The sequence below is a fragment of the Phyllostomus discolor genome, chromosome 6, assembly GCF_004126475.2.
Source record: "Phyllostomus discolor isolate MPI-MPIP mPhyDis1 chromosome 6, mPhyDis1.pri.v3, whole genome shotgun sequence".
Taxonomy (NCBI): Eukaryota; Metazoa; Chordata; class Mammalia; order Chiroptera; family Phyllostomidae; genus Phyllostomus; species Phyllostomus discolor.
In genome coordinates, this window is record NC_040908.2 from 82,257,437 (window position 1) to 82,272,516 (window position 15,080).

At 41.5% G+C, this 15,080-nt stretch overlaps 1 pseudogene; it reads right to left on the reverse strand.

Annotated features, from left to right (window-relative positions):
- Positions 1 to 3,672: 3,672 nt before the first annotated feature.
- LOC114498780 lies at positions 3,673 to 5,027 on the reverse strand (annotated as a pseudogene).
- Positions 5,028 to 15,080: the final 10,053 nt, after the last annotated feature.

Consider the following 15,080-nt stretch of genomic DNA (forward strand, 5'->3'; position numbering starts at 1 on the left):
TACATGCTTATGATGTTGTAATAAAAAAAAGGACCTTGTAGAATAGAAATGGAGACTTTGTTCTATTTCTCATCACTCCAGGATTAGACTAACAGAGTAGCCACTGTTTCAAATATAACCAGTCACTGTGATAAAAGAAAAGACTGTTTGGGAAGATTTTGCATTAATAACAAAATGTTCTGCTTCCAGCCAAGATGGAGGCATAGATGGATATGCTTTGCTTCCTTGCACAACCAAAAGAAGGATAACAACAAATTTAAAAACAAAAACAACCAGAACTGTCAGAAAATAGAACTGTATGGAAGTCTAACAACCAAGGAGTTAAAAAAGAAATGTTCATCGAGACTGGTAGGAGGAGTGGAGGTAGGAAGCCAGGGCAGTGAGGACACGCAACAAAGTGGTGGCTGGAGGATGGGCAGATGAGGTGGTGACTGTCAGACCAGGATATCCCACATTCGAGTGCAGATAAGCCAAGAGAAACAACTGGGGAGCAAGACAGACCATGTAACCCAGGGTTCCAGCATAGGAAACTAAAACCTCAAAACCCTTAGCTGTAAAAACCTGCGGGGGTTGCAGCAGCAGCAGAAACCCCCAGTTTCATAGGAGAGTCCACTAGAGGGGTCCATGGGGTCCTAGAATGCACACAAGACAACCCACCCTGGAAACAGCACCAGAAGGGAATAATTTGCTCATGGGTGGTGGGAGGAAGTGACTGAAAGCCAATCAAGACCTGAGCAGGCAGCGTTGTGTTGTTCCTTCTCTGACCCCTCCCCAACATACAGAGCCACAATGCAGTGAAATGGGTTACCCTGGCAAACATCTAAGGCTCTGCCCCTTACAACATAACAGGCACACCAAGACAAAGAAATATGGTCCAAATGAAAGACCAGATATCAGCTCCAAAAGTAGAACTAAGCCATGAAGAGAAAACCAACCTATCAGATGCACAGTTCAAAACACTGGTTATCAGGATGCTCATAGAAATGGTTCAGTATGGTAGCAAAATAGAGGAAAAAATGAAGGCTATTCAAAGAGAAATCAAGAAAAATATACAGGGAACCAACAGTGAAGGGAAGGAAACCAGGACTCAAATCAATGATTTAAAGCAGAAGGAAGAAATGAACATTCAACCAAAACAGAACAAAGAAACAAGAATTTAAAAAAAATGAGGAGAAGGTTAGGAACCTCCAGGATAACTGTAAACATTCCAACATATGAATCATAGTGGTGCCAGAAAGAGAAGAGGAAGAACAAAAAATTGAAAACTTATTTGAACAAATAATGAAGGAAAACTTCTCCAATCTGGTGAAGGAACTAGACATGCAAGTCCAGGAAACTCAGATAGTCCCCAATAAAGTTGGGCCCAAAGAGGAACACACCAAGACACATCATAATTACATTACTCAAGATTAAAGCAAAGGTGACAATCTTAAAAACAGCAAGAGAAAAAGGAGATAGTTACCTACAAAGGAGTTCCCATAAAACTGTCAGCTGATTTCTCAAAAGAAACCTTGCAGGCAAGAAGGGGCTAGAAAGAAGTATTCAAAGTCATGAAAAGCAAGGAACTACAACCTAGATTACTCTATGCAGCAAAACTATCATTTAGAATGGAAGGACAGATAAAGTGCTTCCCAGATAAGGTCAAGTTAAAGGAGTTCATCATTACCAAGCCTTTATTATATGAAATGTTAAAGGGACTTATCTAAGAAATAAAAGAAGATCAAAACTATGAACAGAATAACAACAAACTCACAACTATCAACAACAGAAGCTAAAAACAAAAACAAACTAAGCAAACAACTATAACTAGAACAGGAACAGAATCACAGAAATGGAGATCACATGCAGGGTTCTCAGCATGCAGGAAGGAGGGGGAGGGGAGAAAAAATGGGACAACTGTAATAGCATAATCTATAAAATATACTTAAAAATTTTTTTAAGTTCCCTATTTGGAAATTGTATCTAGGATAGACCCTGATATTCTGCATTGCTGAGGTCAGTATGGACTATTGGAGAGCATCTTAGCCAGTGTAACACAGCTAGTTGCTACTGGCAGAGTCACCAGATTTCCATTGTGAAATGGCCCACCCTGTGGGGGAGTTTAGGTACTGTGTTGGCTAAGGTCAAGAGGATAGAGAAGATAAACCTTTCATATCCATTTCAGTTCTATAAAGATGGCTAACACTCATTATACACTTAATTGCCAAGTACCATGCTAAGCACTTAAAATATATTATCTTTTAAAGTTATTTATCAGAGTAATCTTTTTCCATAGTTTTAAAAAAAGTGGTAGAAGATTCATCAAACAATAGCAGCCCCCTGACTTAACTTCCTCACCTCTTCAGTCCCACAGAGGTAACCTCTTTCAACCCTTAGTAGTTTCTACTGGCTTTTGCCTCCAATTTAAAATAACATAGTCATGCTGCTGTTTCTTGAGTCATCAGTTTTAGATGGTTTCTAATAATTGCTATTATTATAGTTGAGGATTTTGCTAACACAGTGCCACTTTCTTGCTACTATCTCTCCCCTATACTTCCAGTGTAACTATATCACATTTGGGGGTTAAATTAATAGTCTATGTTTAAACTATAATAAGTGTGTAAGTGTGGGTGAGTGGAAAATTTCCCCTTTTTCCCCTCAAAGTTCTTGTGGCTGGTCTAATAATCAAATTGACATGAGACTGACTAACAGGAAATAATAACCAAATTTATGACATATGAACATATGAGAGTTCCATAAGAGTATAGGACCAGAGGGCAGATGGGACAGGTAAGGCGTATATACCATCTTGAGCTAAGGAGAAGGAAGGTAGGAGGAGGGTACTGGTTTAGGACTTCAAAGGACAGAAAGGCAATTCATATGGAGATAGATGCAACCATTTGGTAAATAATGTTTGCTGGGCCATCTTTAATGACTGGACACAGAGAAGACTTAATCAAATGAGTCTTTACTAGGCTCCTCCCTATTACAGCAGTTCATATTAAACTATAGTTGTCTACTATAGTAGCTCCATTCCTGGAGCAGGTCCTCTATGTAAACCCTTTTGGGAAGCTGGGGAGAAAATCAAAGGTTCTTTCTGAATCATTTATTTCTTAAGAATAAGCTGTTTAAAATAATCTGTCCCAAAAGAGGCCTATTTTGGCATGGCTTCATGCCAAATAAGTATTTTTCACTACTAAGCCAGGTAGTGACACAAAATTTATCATAATTTTGTGTCATTTCATATACATTGTTTTTACTGGAGTTTATAATTGCTTGATTTTTTAAAAAAGTATATTTACTGTTTTATGTGAACCAATTACTCTTCTCTCTCCCTCTGCAAATGCTCCAACTGATCAATCACCTAGCAATAATTTTCAAAATATTTATATTGAACAGTTCTTTTCTCCCCACACTCATTCATCCTGCTGTTCCAACCTGGACTTTTCCCCTTGAGGTCAGGTGCAGAATTTGGCTTTTGCCATCTTCCTATACTGGATACCCAAAGGCCCCACGTCAGGTGTCAGGCCTCATACTTGAACTGAAGTTTAAAACTCCACATCAAAATCCCACACCTTATTTGCCATACTACATGGCTTCTATTAGTCAAGCATTCTAAAGAGAAGCTATGAAGTCTGAGCAGATGGAAGTTGCTACATGGTAGTTACTATTGATGGTTGCATTTCTTTTTCCTCCCTCCCTCCCTCCCTCCCTCCCTTCCTTCCTTTTTCTTTTCTTTTATTTTTTTTTTTGGCTGCATACAGTGAACTTTATTGATGGTGCATCATGAGGTGGGGCTTCCTAAGCCCCTCCCCTTCTTCGAAGGGTCTGGGATGGAAACTGTGGAGATCAGGAGATTCTCAGTGTATTAGGAGATCAATTTAGGCCAAGGACTCTCCAGCAGCTGAGGGCCTCTCTCTCTCACTGGGGCTTGTGGTCCAGGGGCTCTTACCCCTTGGAGGCCCTGTGGACCATAATGTCTACTGCCCTGTTGCTGTAACCAAATTTGTTGTCATACCAGAAAATGAGCTTGACAAAGTGGTCATCGAGGGCAATGCCAACCCCAGCATTGAAGGTGGAGGAGTAAGTGTCACTGTCAAAGTTCCAGGAATCAACCTCATCTCCAGTATAGCCCAGGATGCCCTTAAGAGGGCCCTCTGATGCCTGTTTCACTACCTTCTTGATGTCATTATATTTGGCAGCTTTCTCCAAGTGGCAGGTCAGATCCACAACTGATGCATTGAGGGTGGGGAAACAGAAGGCCATACCAGTGAACTTCCCATTCAGGTCAGGGATGACTTTGCTCACAGCCTTGGCGGCATCAGTTGAAGCAGAGATGATGTTTTGAGAAGCCCCTTATCCATCACACCACAGCTTGCCAGAGGGGCCATCCACAGTGTTCTGGGTGGTAGTGATGGCATGGGCTGTGGTCATGGCTCCCTCTGTGATGCCGGAGGGGGGCCAAGCAGTTGGTGGTGCAGGAGGCATTGCTGACTATTTGAGGGAGTTGTCATGCTTGTCATGGTTCATGCCCATCACAAACATGGGGGCATCCACAGAATGGGCAGAGATGATGGCCCTTTTGGCTCCACCCTTCAGGTGAGCCCAGCTTCTCCAAGACAGTGAAGACACCAGTGGACTCCACAACACGTTCAGCACCAGCATCACCCTGTTTGATGTTGGCAGGATCTCACTCCTGGGAAATGGAGATAGATTTTCCATTGAGGACAAGCTTCCCATTTTCAGCCTTGATTTTGCCTTCGAAATTGCCGTGAGTATAATCATATTGGAACATGTAGACCGTGTAGTTAAGGTCAATGAAGGAGTCATTGATGATGACAATATCCACTTTTCCAGAGTTAAAAGCAGCCCTGGTGACCAGATTCTCCATACAGCCAAATCCGTTCACTCTGACCTTCACCATCATGTCTCAGGGTTGAGGCTGGCACTGCGCAGGGAGAGGCAGGTGTCTGTCCAACAGGAAGAGCAGAGAGCCTGGTTACATTGTTTTTGAACCCTACACTTGCACACACTTTCCAAATAGATGACACTTATCAAAGTGTTGGGATTTGCCCTTTACACCTGGAATGAACAGCATGCAAACAGCGAATTACTTTTAACCTCACAGACATTTCCACATGAGTTTGTTGCCACTTCAGGAATTCTTCTTTCCTACTGTAAGGTTTTGTTTAGAAGCAACATCTGGTGGCTATGGGGTTTTTTGCCTCCCTGATTTATTTATTTTCCCTACTTTCCCTCCTAAGTCTGGGGGGAATACAGGCTGCCCAAACTGAGGGCAATTGTAGCTTCTATCTGATCCACGTACCCCTGTAACTACCTCCTCTTACTCCCTGTACTCTCACATACACACACGGACTCTCTGAGCATTTAGTCCCAACCATGTGAAGAGGAGAGAAAGCCCTGGTCAGTGTCAGGAGATAAGGTCTAATCAATTTGTTGGACTGGAATCATGAGGTTGAGCTGCACAAGAAGAGAGGAAGAAAAGAGGGGTATTATGAGGAAATTTAAAGTTGCTCCAAATACTCCTGAATGCTATTTTGCATCTCCCCTTTAATATGAATGTTTGAATTCCCCCACAAACATAGATATATACCATGGAGAAGCCAAAATTATGGCCAGATTTTACCTTCTGCCCACATGAAACCACAGAGTCCCCAGTGGCATGAATCCTTTCAGAAGCAAAGCCCCAGTCATGCAATTACACTGAAGTTGTTCTGCACCATAGCTCTTTCTCCTTTTCCTCCCTTTCTCTATTTCTCCTTTTTCTTTTGCCTTCATCCCCCACCCACCCCCTGCCCCCCCTTGCCCTTGTTTTTCTCTGGTGCTCCTTCCTCTAAAGAAAAAAGCTACCCTCTTGTTTATCTGTTTGTGCTCTGTGTGTGGAGCTCAGGGACCTCTCCGGAATAGTTTATTATGGCTTTTCTGTTTAGCTCAACTGCAGTATAGCAGAGGTAATACAATCATGTCTCAGTTCCATATGGTCTCGGAGGCTGACAAGCAGAACAACCTCTGCTTTGTTTGTGTTTTACTTAGGGTGTTATGTGAGCCACTTGGGGCTGCTGTGCCCGGTTTCTCCCGCAGGACAGATCAGAGAAGAAGCCAGGCTCCATGTCATCTCTCCCACTGCCGTCCACTAACACACACACTCCACAACAACTCAGGGCACGGTGGAGGATAATGATCAAGCCTAGAGAACACTGGAGGGCACACAGGGAAGGTGGTGTGGTGGGGAGGGTGGAAGTGAAGAGAAGAAAATGAAGTAATACTGGGGTGGGCAAAAATAGGTTTATAGTTGTAACATCCTTTTGATTTTAAAAAAGGCTATTGTAATAATTGTAATCTGAATGTCTTTTTCCACATGAACAACTATAAACCTACTTTTGGCCAAACTTGTATTTATTGAGGTGTTCACACTTAACGTCACCCTCATGCATCACTTTAGAATATATATTGTTGCCCCATTTTCTTTCAGAGAAAATTGAAGTCAGTCATCTACTTGGCCTTTTCCATGTTAAGTGGTAGACCTGGATTTGCATTCTTACCTGTTTATCTCCAAAATCATTATGAGTCCACTACAATGTTTCTGTTTACAGTGGGTGGGTGGCTGGGTGAGTTCTTAACAGCTCTTTTGATACTATGGTCAGTGACATGGGTTAGATTACCACCCTCCTAAATTTGAAACAGAACATGGCTATGTAAGGTCACAGGGATTTAGCATCACTTTTAGACACATCCCCAGAAAACATGGACCCCCAGCTATTGGAGAAAATGCGATACTGTATCTCAAAAACATTTTGAAAATGGCAAGATTTCAGTACAGCCTACTTACAAGGTGGTGGTGTCAATACTACAGCTAAAATAATGAGGTTTTACCTAAAAAATTGCAGAGGTGATGACTCGGTAGAGAGGAGTTAGGAGTATATTAGAGATAGAACAATGGGAGACCCAAGCCATAAGTAATTATTGAGTATCTTCAAGGTGCTGGGTGCTAAAAAAATATGGTAGACAGATCCACTGATCAGATAGCTTAGATTTTCTGAACAATTCCAATGCTAACCTCTTTAACAAAAGAGAACCAATGACAAGTACTAGAAGTTTCAAAATTTTGGCATTTAAACCATATGAAATAATAACACTAGCTAACATTTGTTTCATGCTCTCTATGAACAAATTCTGAGCCCACTATCTCATCTAATCCTTGCAACTACCTATGATATAGATGCTATTATTAATAGTACCTGGCACACAGAAGTGATCAATAAATATTTGTTGAATAAATCTTCATCCTGTTTTCTAGACTACAAATCTAACCCACAGAGATATTTCATAACATCTCCCACATCACACAACTGGTGAGAATTGAGTGTGAATATGAACTCAGGCAATCTAATTCCACCACCTGCCTGCTAGACCACTGCCCAGCACAACCTGCCTCTTTAACCACCTCATTCTACTGCCTCTCCACAAGGCTCTTAGACTGACTTCTCCCTGCCCCTGAAAGCAACACCAAATCCTCATTAGATCATGTGATCCAGCTTTTAATTTGAAATATATGGCTACCCTATGTGCAGAAAGTGGCAAAGGGACTTTGCAGCTTCAGATACAAGGGCCCCTACAAAAGTTCAAGAAGCACTAATGTGTTGAGACCTGGTTTCCAAGGAGAAGAAAGTAGTTTCACTGAAGAATACTTGGAACAGTCTAGACTATGGGCACTACCACCTAGGGAGACCCAAGGGTGGTGGATCCCATTTAGTCTTGGCCTGAAGAAGAGATTGGTAGGGAACTTCTCTGTAACAAAAGGTGTCAGCTCAGTTCAGAAAAATGTTATGGCCTCAGCCATGAGCAATGACTATCTCCTCCTTCCACCTTCCTCTTCAGGTCTGAGGTCTGAAAACAAAGGGTGATTCTAGACTCAGACTCACCCTTTATCTAGACTCAGTATCTCAAAGCCTACTCAGTTTTAGTGTAGTGGCTGTAGCCATAGGAATGGTGATAGCAGCATTCATAGCACATGTCTTTACATACATTTACTGATTAATTTTCTCATCTCCTTTATGAGAGCAATTTTATGAATCCCATTTTGCAGATGAGGAATCTGATATATTAAAGATTAAAACCAAGATTTTCACAAATAGCCAGCATCTAAATAGGAATAAATAAATGTTATGGATAGTCTTGAAAAAGAAAAGACATTTGTAAAAAGTATGCCTGGGAGCTTAGTCATAGGAAAAACTAAAGGGGAGTGTTCCTTTCCTTCCCCTGGAAACAATTGAGGATTATGAGGTGATATGTATATGAGCATCTGCATTTTTTAGTACAAGCTAATTGAACCACCTGATTCTCCTCCACCACCTGTCTTCCAGGCTCACAATCATCACTCTCGCTCCCAGCAACCAGTCACTGTAGCAGCCTGGAGCTCAGAGTAGTTCCTGATTTCAACAGAGCCAAGAAGAGATGGCTTCACACTCTATGTACCCCTAACAGAGCACCTCTAAAACAAGAGGGTGCCTAGCATTTATTTATTCTAAAAACATCTATTGAATACCTACTGTGAAGCAGAGACATTTCTAGACATCAGAACAGCCCAGTGAACACAGCAGAGAAAATATTTCTTAAAAGATTTTATTTATTTATTTTTAGAGAGGGAAGGGAGTGAGAAAGAGAGAGAGAAATATCAATGTGCGGTTGCTAGGGGCCGTAGTCTGCAACCCAGGCATGTGCCCTGACTGGGAATCGAACCTGCAACACTTTGGTTCGCAGCCCACACTCAATCCACTGAGCTACGCCAGCCAGGTGGGGTTTTTTTTTTTAAGATTTTATTTGAGAAAATATTTTAAAACAATCACCCTGCCCTCATGGAGATTTTTTTCTACCAAAGAGACATAATGTCTCATAATCATCAGCCCACTCACCTTCCTCCAAGAAAAGCCAATCCATCCAGGAGCCCAGAGGTAATGACAGAGCTTCACAGTGATAAGCTCCTCAAATGAGGCCTGGTATCACATCTTCCCAGTATCTGTCCTTTAGTTTTCACAGTGTGAAAGACAGACAGGGCAAGTGTCCAAGTCTCCCTAAGTCAAACCCCACCCCACCAGGGCTCTGACTCAGCCCCTTTCCAGGCCCTGTGCTCTGAGTCCTTACTTCTTCACTGGTTTGCATCATAAATATGTAATGCCAGTCTAAGAAAGCCACCCAGCCCAGCCTGCTCTGCCTTGCATCCATAACAACCTTATCAAAGGGATTTTCCTGAGCACGAAGAACAGAGAGCCCTCCAGGTTTTGATTCATAGCAGGTGAAGGCTGGATGTGCTGAAAGCTGATTGAAATCAGTGAGGTCAACAAATACAGCTGAGAGTGCACAATAATTGGGAGAGAAGCATCGCCTTTTTGTTTTTTGTTGTGATACCCTGCACTTTCTACCTCTTGCTTCTAAAAGGAAGTCTTTGTCTTACACAAAGACTTTATTGCATTGGTGTGTGTTTTATTTGTATAAACTTTGGGTTTTGCTGACCCACAATTTCTGTTCCCTTTGTCCTATAGCAGAGTAGATGTTTGGAGGGAGGGGGAAAGAATGGAAGTAGAAGTGGGGGCGCTTTAGACTCTCTGGATTTTCACGTCTAGAGGAAACACACACTCACTAGCATACACCCCCTTCTGTTTTATTTCAGGAGAGGCAAGTCTGCTCTCTACCTTTTGATGTTGACAAGAGTACTGTTTATCAAGAGTGCAGTTCTAACTAACTCAAGGGCAACTGACTACACCCTATTCAAAGTCTGAGACTGCACAGCCTCACACATTCACAGACACTCACACACACTCTCCCTTTACGGAGGTTCTGACTGTAATGAAAGTTCTCTGAGAGCAGGAGCTTTGTCCTGTTCTGTGCACTCCGAATACTTAGCACAGAGCTCGGCACATGGTTGGGGATCAACAAATGTTTGTTGAGTGAATGAATTATCAGCTGAGACTTAGTGGTGCTACTAAAAGTCTCCCAAGCCTCTGCTATGCATGGAGAAAGGAATCTGCAGGTGAGCTTTGGCCCTCATGGAAAAGCAGAAAATTGCCTTGTGGCCACTGCACAGAGGAAAGACCAGAACAGACTCTGAGCCTCAGAGAATACTGGTGAGGCAGCAAGGGCTGAAGTGGAAAGTGATTTTCTTCAAATTCTCAGACAGTGCCTTCCTTCCCTGAATGATATGTATGTGGAGGTGATCCTGATTTGGAATCTCATCTAAACTGGCCAGGGAATTTTATCCCTTGGATTCCACCTCATCAGAGGGAGCTCCGCCTCCTACTCTCCCAAGTGTTGATGATTGCTATCTCATCTTACTCTCTGCCCAAAGAAGCTTGCTGTCTACTTTGATCCCCTCCCTATGAAAATAAGGCAAGCTAATCCCTGGTCACATAGCTGAACCAGGAAAGTTCTCGCCCTAACCATCTTATCCCACAGACTAACAACAGTAAACAACAAAACTATATTCTTGGATTGAAAACCATTCCTGAGGCTTAAAAGTCCCTAGAGGCACATATTGCCACCCATATAAGGGCAGAAGACACTTCTTCATCATAGGACAAGGTTTATTTCTCCACTTGTAAATTCATGAGACTAAGTCAAGAAGTTCTTAGAATTGATAACATTAGCTAGATAAGCAGCCAATTCTGCCATCATCTTTCATGTGGACCATTGCAAAGTCTTTCTAATGCATTTCTCCCTATGCCTATCTTTCAAACTGCTACCCCAGTAACCCTTCAGAAAAATAAATCTGACTGATAACAAGTGTTGGCAAGAATGTGGAGAAATTGGAATGTTATACATTACTGGGAATGTAAAACAGTCCAGCTGCTTTGGAAAAGGTCCAAAAGGTTAAACATCCAGTTACCATTTGACCCACCTATTTTACTCCCAGGTATATACCCAAGAAAAATGGAAACATATGTTCACACTAAAACCTGTACATGAATGTTCAAGGCGGCATTTTCATAATAGAAACAACCCAGATGTCTATTAACTAATGAATGAATAAATAAAATGTAGTATATCCATATAATAGAATATTATTCAGCATCATGGATGGATCTTGAAAGCATTATGTTAATAGAAGAAAGCAGTCACAAAATTCTGTATATTGTATGAGTCCATTTACACAAAATATGCAGAATAGGCAAAGCTATGAACACAAAAAGTACATTTGTGGTTGCCTGGGGTTGAGAAGGCAGAATGTGGGGGACCAGGGTACATGTTAGTGCTAAAGGGTATGAAGTTTCTTTTGGTAGTGATGAAAATGTTCTACAACTGATTGTGGGATGGTTGAACAACTTAGTGAGTATACTTAAAAACTATTGCATTTTACACTCTAAATAGATGAATTGCATGGTATATGAACTGTATCTCAATAAAACTGTTGAGATATAGTTCAAAAAATAGGGGAAATATATTTTAAATCTGTTTCTATCCCTGACAAAGACTTCTGCTAGTTTCCTATGACCCAAAAATGAAGCACAACCTCTTTGGTCCACCACAAAAATACTCCTTTGATAGTTTAGCTCTACCCTACTTCTCAGCTTCATCTTCCATCCCTTAGACAAGCCACTAAGCCCTGAGCCTTGAAGCTGCTCTTAGCTCTGAAACATTGTGCTGCTGCTGCCACCCTGGCCTTTGCATTATGTCATTGCCATCTAGAATGCCTATTCTCTGATTTGTACCTGGCCAATATTGGTTTATTCTTCAGGATCCAATAAGAATATCACTTCTTCTTGTGCAGCCTTTCCCAGGTTTCCCAGAGATAGTTCCTTTCACTTCTGGGCTGCCATGGCATTCTATTTACAGTTTATCTTGGTGGTTATCACGTTTTATTTTATTTTTTATTTATTTATTTTTGGGGGTGCCAAAACCTGGGATCAAACCAGTATCATGGTTTATTTTAATTACCTATCTACCATAGTGCCATGCCCACTAGCCTGAACCAGGGATCCTTCAAGGACAGACTCTGCCTTATTTATCTTTGTACCCTTCTCTCCACCCCACTCCCACCAGATGTCACTAAACAAGTACAGATTGAGAGAGAGAGAATCTAACCTATAAAGTAGTTAACAAAGGTGAGAGAGAACACTTAATGTTCCCAAATGTTAAAAGGAAGGGGTGGGGGAAAACAAGAAAAGAAGACAGACTCTGGCACTGGAAGAACTAGGTTTGAATCTCATACACTCCATTCTGACTGGACGAACTTGGTTAACACTTTAGCTTTCACCCTCACAAAACATAATATATAGCTGGGTGGTCTGATAATCACATTAAAATGATAGCTGAATGGTCACCTTGTGCTGGTCACTAGTGTTAAATGATTTTACCTACATTATCTTAATGCCTACAACAGCCCCATGAAAGAGGTATTATTGTGCATATTTCACAGGTAGGGAAGCTCAAGGCATCAGGTCTGTCTCTCTAACCCTCCCTACTGAGCCTGAGCTGTCAATCACCTCAACAATTTATAAGTGTAAACTGGTATTTGCTACTGATTATTTAAGTTTCTTTCAACTTTGAAAGGACAGTGGAGGTAAATAGCATAGGAACTACTCTAAGAACATCTTCCTGACTTGAATTGTATTCAAAGTGCTTGGTCTTTCAAAATCAATTCACTAACCTGAGGTTTCCAGACTACCATGAGGCAAGTGTACAGATGTTAACTTCTATCCACTGTTCTTTGCCTGTCAAGTCTCTCATTTTTAAAACCCAATGCAAATTCAGTCTTCTTTAAGGCATTGTTTTAAACAAACTGCTTCTATATTCTTTGAACCTGTACATTCTGAACCATTTATTTTAACCACACACCTCTAAATTTTACCTCCACTCACAGACAATATCATCAATTTATACCCCTACTTCCATCTCCTTACTCCCCACTGATTTGGTGACATCCTGCAGTACACACTGTATCTTCACCACTCCATTCAAGTTCCATTCTTTGATGTTACCTGCAGCCTACCTCACTGACAGGTAAATAAGAGAATTTTTTGGAGTGCCATCCCCTAATCTCCTGTAGCCTTTGACCTTTGACAGCACTGATTATGTCCTCCTGGATACTCGCTTCCTTCCTGTGGCCTGCTAAACAGGGTACCTTTCCTTCACTGACCCCCCTTCACCCCACTTTCTCACTCCTCTCCCTACCTGGGCCTGCCTGAGGCTCAGGTGTGGCCCTAGACTCTCCAGCCTTCACACTCTACCTGTAGGTGTCACATCTCCTCTATCTGACTCTCCAGCCCCGACTTCTTTCCTTAGCTCCAGCTGAGTATCTCCAACTACCTGCTTCTGGACATTCTACTTGGACAGTTTACCATCACTTAGCATTCAGTCTGTCTGTAAGTGCTACTTTTTTTGTAGAACATGAGCTGTAAATATCTTGAAAAACTGTAAAACACCTCTCCCACTTTTCCACACCCCAGCATAACCTAGTCTCTATCAGAATGTTACATGAACTTGTTTATCCCACGAAGTGAGTCAGCTGAGATGGGATTGTTCACTTTTTTAAGGAGATTTCTGTATTTGTATTTATATCTAGATATATAGATATTTCTGTATATCTATGCCTGTATAGAGATAACAGGACCTATATTTTAATATCAGGACCCTTTCAATTAACAGTCAACAAATCATCATGTGGTGCCTATTCTGTGCCTAGCATTGTGCTAAATGCTTCTTGAGACACAATGATGATTGCTACATAAAACCTATCATTTAGCAGATTACAGCATGTACCATCTTAAAAATAGCATTGCATAAAACCAGACTCATCCTCTTTCCCCATGGCTAAAAATCATTTAGTCATCCATGTTTATAACAGTTTGGTGGGGGTGGGTGCTTTGCCTATTGCTTCTTCATCTTCTCCACCATTGCCCCAAATCAAATCAATCCCTAAATCCTGCTGATTCCTCTTCCTTAGCATCCCTTATGCTCCTTCTCTCCTATTCTGCCTCAGCATATACACTCAGGCCCTTGTTACTTTATGCCCAGGCCTTTTCAATGACACTTTTCCTCTGCAAACCTCTCCATACCTCTTCCTCATCTAAAGGACCTCTCAGGTCCTTCCATGTGGCTCATTTGGTTGGAGCATTGTCCTGTACACCAAAATGTTGTGGGTTCCATCCTAGGTCAGGGCATGTACAGGAGACAACTGAATGATGTTTCTCTCTCCTTCTCTCACTGTCTCTCTTTCCCTTCCCTTTCTTCCTAAAATCCATAAACTTATCTTCAAGTGAAGATTTAAATAAATAAGTAAAGAAAGAAAGAACCTCTCAGACCTTCCAAATTCATCCTCCTAAGACGCCATTTCCAGGAACTCACTCCTTATTCAAAATTGTCATTACCTATAATACTTCTAACAAATTGTGGAATCTTAAAGTCAGGAAAAACTGTGGGGGCCTTTGTGTCAAAATTCCTTCTTGCTGTTCTCCGCTCTACAACACCCCTTGGTCTTGAATTCATCCAGGAATGAGGAGCTCATTCTATCACAAACAATCCATTCCATTGTTGACCTAGATAATCCTTCTCGGGTTGACTTAACTGTCTTCTCTATCATTTCCACACATTGGCTCAAATCATCTATTTTTACTTCCTACTATCTCCTCCATCACTTTAATTTAGTTTCTTAACAATTCTGTTCTCATACTTTCTGTCCTCAATTCAACTCCACCCAGCTTCCCTGCCTCCAACAACTCCAGTCTTCTCTGTCCCCAACTACTGGGCAAAGAAAGAAAAAGAACAGGAGGCTAGTTGTGAAAGGGCTTGATCTCTGTAGTGCCCAAAAGGAAAGTGCTGCCTCCTCCCCATCTGCCACATGCCCTGGCTTAGTGTACTCCTCTGCCGATCATCTACTGTTACACACAAACATACAGTCACATATACAGGGTACATTAGGAACAAAGTTTGAAAATAGACACACATGTTAACACTAAAATAATAAAAAGTTTGAGCTGGTATTTACTTGACTGTTTTTACAGTTGAATTGCAATATTCTAGAGCAGTGGATCTAGGGGTAGGGGTTGGGAATCAGCAGTTAATTCCACCCCCAGGGACATTTGGCAGTG